This window comes from Tamandua tetradactyla, chromosome 8, assembly GCF_023851605.1.
Source record: "Tamandua tetradactyla isolate mTamTet1 chromosome 8, mTamTet1.pri, whole genome shotgun sequence".
Lineage (NCBI taxonomy): Eukaryota > Metazoa > Chordata > Mammalia > Pilosa > Myrmecophagidae > Tamandua > Tamandua tetradactyla.
Window position 1 is genome coordinate 58,297,063 of NC_135334.1, and position 8,052 is coordinate 58,305,114.

At 37.8% G+C, this 8,052-nt stretch overlaps 1 pseudogene; it reads left to right on the forward strand.

Annotated features, from left to right (window-relative positions):
* Positions 1-6,037: 6,037 nt before the first annotated feature.
* LOC143644411 (pre-mRNA-splicing factor RBM22 pseudogene) lies at positions 6,038-7,309 on the forward strand (annotated as a pseudogene).
* The last annotated feature ends 743 nt before the right edge of the window (positions 7,310-8,052 follow it).

The following is an 8,052-nucleotide window of genomic DNA, read 5'->3' on the forward strand; positions in this document are numbered from 1 at the left end:
CAAGATTCTATTCCCCACCACTTAATCTACCACCAACTTCTATTGATTCTACATCCCCCAAACCCCCCACATCCATCTACTTTTCATTTCCATGCCTTCCTCTGTAATCAAAGTCACCATTACTGCTCTTCTGATTTATAAGAATGGCTTCCTAACGGGTTTCCCTACTTTAGCTCTTGCTTTACATTCTATTTCTCCATATAGCAACAATGATGTACTGTTAAAAATAAATTTGAGATCATGTCATTCCTCTGCTCAAAACATGCAATGACATCTCCTCTTACTCAAGATAAAATCCAAATTCCAATCAAAACTCATTTTATTAATTTCCTATTCCAGCTATAATAAAGTACACCCCTAAATTAGTGGCTTATAGTGGCAGAAATTTATACCATTTTCTTATTTCAGACTTCTGGGAGGTCAGAAATGGTATGAGAACCAAGGTATTGGCAGGGCTGGTTTCTTATAGAGCTCCAGGGGAGATTGTTCCTTGCCTCTTCCAGCTTCTAGAGGCAGCTGATGTTCCTTGGCTTATGACCAGATCACCCCAATCTTTGCTTCAATTGTCACTTAGCCTTCTCTCCTCTGACTGTCTGCTGCCCCTTATAAGGACCTTTGTGATTACATCAAGCCCACCCAGATAATCCAGAATAATCTTCCCAGCCTTAATTTAATCACATCTGCAAAGTCCCTTTTACCATGTAAGTTAACATTTTCATGAATTCTGGGGATTAGGACATGGACATCTTTGGGGAGCCATTATTCAGCCTACCACACGTGGCACAAAGACCACAAAGAAAATCTGTTCTTTATAAAATCTGGGTTTGTTAAAGTTGCTAACAAGAGGGAGCACTACCTTAATGAATTAAATAATTAATTTATTAATTCATAATAAATGAAGTCTCAAAATGAGAGTGTTAGGGAAAGGTAATTATAGGATTTGGGAGGGGGCTGGTAATAATCATAGTGTGGATTTATGATGGAAGTTAGTAGCCTGAGTAGGGATTATTAGAATTTGTAAACTAGGTAAATTACTAGAACATATGAGTCTGTGCAGAGTTACATTTAAATCAGTTTACCTATGGTCTTGTCTGGAATATATGAGTATAAACAAGCTGATGTTAAAACAGTAAGAGCTGAGATAGTTTTTATTGCATACCATGGAATGATGCAGTTAATCCATTTTGCAAAACTTAGTTTTTGCTTAATTTCTTAGTCCCTCCTTTCTTATCAATTTTAAATCTAAGTTGGAAGTAAGACAATTAATTTTTGGAACATGATCCTTGCATTGTTATTTAATAAGTTGCAATTCTGTATTGAGATTTCATGTTAATCATTTTGCACTTTATAAATATAAAGCCTTATAATTCTTTTTGTTGGTTGATCATTTTGTCAGAGCATCTACTATAACTGCGGCTGTGCAGCAGCATTTAAGACTCTGATGATCATATTTATGATAACTAACACAAACACAAAGGCAAAATTATTAGGGTTTGCAAGGCATTTCAAAGCCATGTTCCTAGATTTTTAAAACTGTACAATGAAATCAATGGCCATAAACTATTTGGATCATCTTTATATAAAGAAGATCTTTTTTCCCCCTGTACTTTGAGTAGAGCTTGTTCAATGTTATCCGTGTCTGAAGAATTAGTTCCATATTTGGTAATGACAAGGATTTGGGTCTTAGTAATACCAAAGTAAAGGAAATGGTATCCAATAGCAATCCAGAATCTTAAAATAGAAAAGGGGATTAGAAAATAGCCAAGAGGATAAAGATACAAAACCGAGAGGATAAACATTCAAAGAAGAAAGTGGCAATCATCGAGGTATCATGCCAATGGTCTTGGGTGAAAACAGTCTACTTCATGCAGTCACTAGCTTGCTCTGAGGATCTGGACTTGCTGTGTATACTCATTACCATCCATTTCTGGAGATTATCTAGACTCTTCATCATGTCTTATCAAGTCCTTCATGATCTAACCATATCTGAGATCATCATCAAACCCTCTTTCTCTTCCCCACAGTCTTTTTCTGGCCATACTGCCCATCTTGCTGCTCTGCAAACAAATTAATCTTATATTTGCCAAAGAGGCATTATACTATTGTTCCTTTATCTGAAATGCTCAATATTTGCACTGCTGACTCCCACAATCCACTTAAGTAAAATGTTACCTTCTCTGAAATACTTTTCCTCATCACTCATTTTAAAGTCCCTCTTCTCTTATCATTCTACTTCTTGTTTTCTTTTTTTAATTTTTAATTTTTTTTTAAACACAACAACATACAAACATGAACATTATTACCATATCATCATTCCATTCTTGGTTTATAATTAATAACTCACAATATCATCACATAAATTGTATATTCATCACCATGATCATTTCTTAGAACATTTGCATCAATTCTCTTCTTGTTTTCTTACCCTGCTTAATTTTTTAAAACTTTTTAAATTGTAAAATATAACATGCGTACAAAGCAAAGAAATAAAAAGGTAGTAATTTTCAAAGCACGCTTCAACAAATACTTACAGAACAGATCCCAGAGTTTGTCATGGGCTACCATTCTACCATCTCAGATTTTTCCTCCTAGCTGTTACAAAACATTGGAGGCTAGAAGGAATATTAATATGGTGATTCAGTAGTCATATTCGTTTGTTAAATCTTATTTTCTCTGTTATACCTCCTCCTTCTCCTTTGATGCTTCTTCCAAATTTGTAAGGGTCTTTGGGCAATGTCCTTTCTGAGATTTGCATGTTGAGAAGGGGTGTCAACACAAAAGGATAGGGGGATGTAACTAACTGATAATCTTGAAGAGGCTGGTCCCTCTGTGTTTCAGGGCTTATCTGACCTAGGAAGCCGCAGGAAATGATATGCTCCAGGAAGGCAAACCTAGTGCATGAAACCTTTATAGAGACTCCTAGAGTTGGAGCCCTAGTTGTTCTTAAGAGTCATCAGGAGTGATGTTGATTGGGGTTTAGCAGACCATGGCAATTAGCACTATCTACTGAAGCTTGTCTTAGGGTAGCCTTCAGAATAGCCTCTTGACTCCATTTGATCTCTCCTGCCACTGATGCTTATTTTATTACACTTCTTTTCCCCCTTTTGGTCAGGAAGATATTGTCAATCCTAGGGTGCCAGGGCCAAACTCATCCCTCAAAGTCATGCCCCACATTTATAGGGAGATTTTCACCCCTTAATGTCATGTCCCACGTAGGGGAGATTCTCCTTGCAGAGTTCAGCTTAGGGAGAGAGAGGCCACATCTGAGCAACAAAGAGGCTTCCTGGAAGCAACTCTTAGGCCTCATTATGAAGTTTCAGCTTCTCCCTACAGAAATAAATTTTGTTGGAGCCAGCCTCAAAATCCAGGGCTTGGCTATCCAGACAGGTTGATTTAGATTATGTGTTACAGAAAATGTAGGCTTTAGACATAATAAACCACTCTGCCATAGGTTTCATATAGTAGGTGGAGGTCTAGAATACATGCACTATCATCTTTTACCCTGTATTCTAATTTACCTGAGACCCAGCCAGATTGGCTTTGTTTTAAACTTTAATTGAAGTCTGTTCTCTTTTTTGGTTACTTCAAGTGTTGTTATATATAGCTACGCTAAATTTCAAGGCTGCAGCACTCCATTTCTATCTTACCTTGCTTAATTTTATTCACAGCACTTTTTACTACCTACATTTCTTCCACATTTATTTGTTTGTTTGCTATATCCCTCACTTGAATAGAAGCACCACAAGAGCAGGAAACTTCTGTTTTGTTCACTGTTGTGTACAGGGCCTAAAACAATATCCAGCACATATAGGTGCTCCAAGGGAACTTGTTGCTTGAATGAATAAATTCACACACACTTTGCTCCAGCCATATAAAACTATTCACAATACTCAAAAGATCCCTTCTTTTGCATATGTGGTTTCTTCTGCCTGGAATAATTTTTCCCTGATTACCTCACAACTTCTAATTATCCTTTACAACTCAACTTAAGTGTCACTGCCTCTGGGAAACCTTCATTGATCCCTCTAGGCAGAATTACTGTTCTTATAGTATTCTATGCATACCTCTACCATAGTACTTAACACATTGTGTTAATGTTTTGTCTGATTCATCTCTGTATGCTGAAAATCTAGCAGAGTACTTTGCCCACAGTAAATGCTGAGTAAATTCTTGTTGACTAATTTTATTTATTGACAAAACCAACTGTTAAACACAGTAGTAATTTTTTTGTACATTATTTTAATCCTTAGAAGAAATCTGTAAGATATGTACTATAATTCCTATTAACATACAGGGAAACTGAGTAACAGGCTGAGAGTTTTGAACCCAGGTATGTCTGACTCCATGTCCAGTGCTTCTCCCATTACCTCAAATGAATTAATAAATCTCCATTTTACTAAATGATACCTATTGGACAAAATTCAATGCCCTAATTTTAACTTTAACATTAACCTCTGATCTTATTTTAGTTCAATGTTGCATGTTCCATTATTTTTACTCCTTTTAGTCTCTTATATTACAGAGAAAAATGGGCCCCAGTTATCTTAACATATCATGTATTCTATTTTTTTTTCATAATTAGAGAGGGTTATGCAGGGTCAAGCTTTGTTAATCTTCCCTTTTAGGGGAAAGATTGTATTATTTAACATCCAATCTACATATCATCTCTGAATCGCTAGAAAATGACCAAACACATTATGATTCATATTAAAATTAGAAAAGTAATATACCTGAAAGAAAGAAAAGTGTGGTAGGAGTGAATAGAGATGGTAAGACTGCCTGAGATATATAAGTGAAGCTGGAGGGTCGCCTTGATTATTGTCTTCTCAGCCAGGCTTGGTTTAGCAGTGTTTGTTAAAAGGCTATACGGAATGTTTATGAATGTTTTAGAAGTGCGTGAAATAGTTTCATAAAGAATTCAAAACAGTGAGAGCCCAGGCTCTAGAATAAGACAGACCTGGGTTCTAATCCTCATTCTCCCACCTAATAGCTTAGCAAACTTAACAGAGTTATTTAACTTTTCCTAAGTCTCAGTTTCTACATCAGTAAAATGTAGAGTAATGTATTAGTCAGAGTAGCTAAATAATATAACAGCCTCAAAATTTCAGAATCATAATAGAATACAAGTTTATTTCTAAAGCTAGTAAAAGCTTAACACAGGTGTACCTGGTCATACAGTCTCCAGGACAGCATTCCTCCAAAGATTCATCAGCGCCCCAGGCTTCTTTCATTTTGTATTGATCTCCTCTGGATTCTTGTCTTCATTCACCTAGTGGATAGGGAAAGAAAGAGAATATGGATGATGTACAGGAGGTTTTAGGGATTTTATTGGGCTGAACCTTAAATGGCATTCATCAATTTTGCCAACATACTATTGGCTAGAAATCAGTCACATGACCCTAATGAACTGCAAAGGATTCTGGGAAATATAGTCTGTGTGCTGAGAACTGAATCAGAAGTTGGGGAACATAAAGCTGTTGCTGCCAGCTAATGTCATGAGGTTGTGTTAGGGTTCCACTGAGAAAATTCATGTGATATACTTAAAACAGAGGTAAGTAATCAACAAATTTACCTATTATTATTATCATCACAAGTATGTATGCTGAGAGCCTGCATAAGGGCCCTGCAGTTGGATATGGGAGTACTTGAAGATTCTAGCACAAGAACTTAATTAAAATAAAGAAGAACCCTTAACTTTCTGTAAGGTCATGATCTTTAAGTAATTTGGCAGCATCAAGAAGTGTAGACATGGAAAGATGAGAGAGGAAGGGAAGGCCAGGTTTTCATATCAGGTTAGTCAAAACAATGTCAGAATATTACAGTTTAGATGGTACTAATGTCTAAGAATGGGAATAGGGGATTGAGGGATTTCTGTGCATTTGGGAATTGGCTAAGGTGAAGTGATAAGGAATAAAAATTCTGGACAATCTTATTTTCATATTCTTTTTCTCATTTTTTTTTAAGTCATAGGCAGCATCAAGATTCCTCAGTTACTAGTCCAACTAGAAAGCCGCCATTGCCTCCAGATGCTCTCAAGATGGCGACCTCTCTGGGATCCAACAGGCAGAACTTGGAGTATGCAGACTTCCCCATAGTGTGCCAGATGTGTCTTGGAGAAAACCTGTATATCAGAATGACCAAAGAAACGATGAGAAGGCATGCAAAATCTGTGCCAGGCCATTCACAGTGTTTTGCTGGGGTCCCAGGGTTCACATGCATTTCAAAGAGACCAAAGTCTGTCAAACCTGTTGCAAACTGAAAAATGTCTGCCCGACCTGCCTGTGGGACCTAGAATATGGCTTGCCCATTCAGATTCATGATGTGGAACTGTCTTTTAAGGATGATATGCCAAAGTCAGTGTCAACAAAGAGTACTACACACAGAATATGGAGAGGGAGATTTCTAACTCTGATGGAATATGGCCAGTTGGTATGCTGGATAAAGCCACATCCACCAGTGACATGCTATTCAAACTGGCTCGGCTATAAATGGAATCAACCCCACATTTGCTCCTTCTAGGTGAAAGGAGAATGTAAGAGAGGAGTGTCCATACAGACATGAGAAGTCTACAGATTCAGATGACCCCTTTGCTGATCAGAATATCAAAGACTGATATTTTGGAATCAATGATTCTGTGGCAGATAAGCCTCTAAAGGGGACTTCAACAATGCCTCATCTAGACACATCAGAGGACAAGACCATCACCACACTATATGTTGGTGGTCTGGGAGATACCAGTACTGAGACAGATCTAAAAAATAATTTCTGCCAGTTTGGAGAGATTTGGATGATAGCTGTTGTGCAGGGACTGCAGTGTACTTTCAGTCAATTTGCCACAAGGCAAGCTGCCAAAAAATCTTTTAATAAGTTGACTGTCAATGGCCACAGGCTCAATGTGAAATGGGGAAGATCCCAAGCAGCCAGAGGAAAAAAAAAAAAGAGAAGGATGGAACCACAGTTTCTGGAGTTAAGTTGGAGCCTATTCCAGGGCTGCCAGGAGCTCTTCCTCCTCCTCCTGCAGCAGCAGCAGAAGCCTCTGCCAACTATTTCAACTTACTGTCAAGTGTTCTTCCAGCTGAGGTGAACATTGTCCTGCCTCTACCCCCTGGTATTGCTCCGCCCTTACCTCCAGGTTTTGGGCCACACATGTTCCACCCAACGGGACCACCCCCTCCTTTCAAGAGAGCTCCAGGACTAATCCACTCTCCTACTCAGGACCATCAGAGGATGGGAGCGTATGCTAGGAAACGCAGCAGCCCTTAGCACATTATCACCATACTTGGGCTCTGCAGAAGAAAGGGCACTTAAAAATCCCAGTAAATCAATCTTGGAATAAATATATTTTTTCTTCCTTTTTAGTTTCCATGGTAGCTGAATGTGTTCTGATGTGGGCAAAGAACTACAGCCATGCTTTCCTACATGTATTCAAAGGACTGAGGGACCTCAAATAAGTTACCATTGACACATCTGGTTGCTACTATAACATTACTAATAAAACCTAATGCCTGCTCTCCTTTTCTATATGGACAGTGAGTGACTGAGTGAATTGGAATGTCCAATAGAGGGTTACTGTCCCAATTACATGTCAATTTTGTATTTTTATTTTTTATTAAGCAGATAGAAAGTTTATTGAATACAAATGTGAGAGAACATGTGGGCACTCTCGCAAGAAAAGATGGGTGAAAGGCGAGAGGCCTGTATTTTTATTTTGAAAAAAAAAATTGACCTGTGGTAAAAAAAAACTTTTGATGATTTTTATGTCCATTAGGTACTTCTTTTTTTATTATCTTAAAAAAAGATTACTAATTCTAACTATTGTAGTGGCATGAGTCTTCTGAAGTCATACCCTTGGAAAAACAAATAGAAACCAGCACCCAGCACCGAGCCCAGATATTTTTTTTCCCCTCTTATTTTCCTCATTTCCTACTAAAGGAATCTGGGTGATAGTTTTGCTTCTCTACACCAACAAAAAGACAAAAATTACTTTTTATTCCTGTCAACAGATGGAAACAAATTCCATGGAGTTGTATTACATGGTAGAAGTCTGGTGAT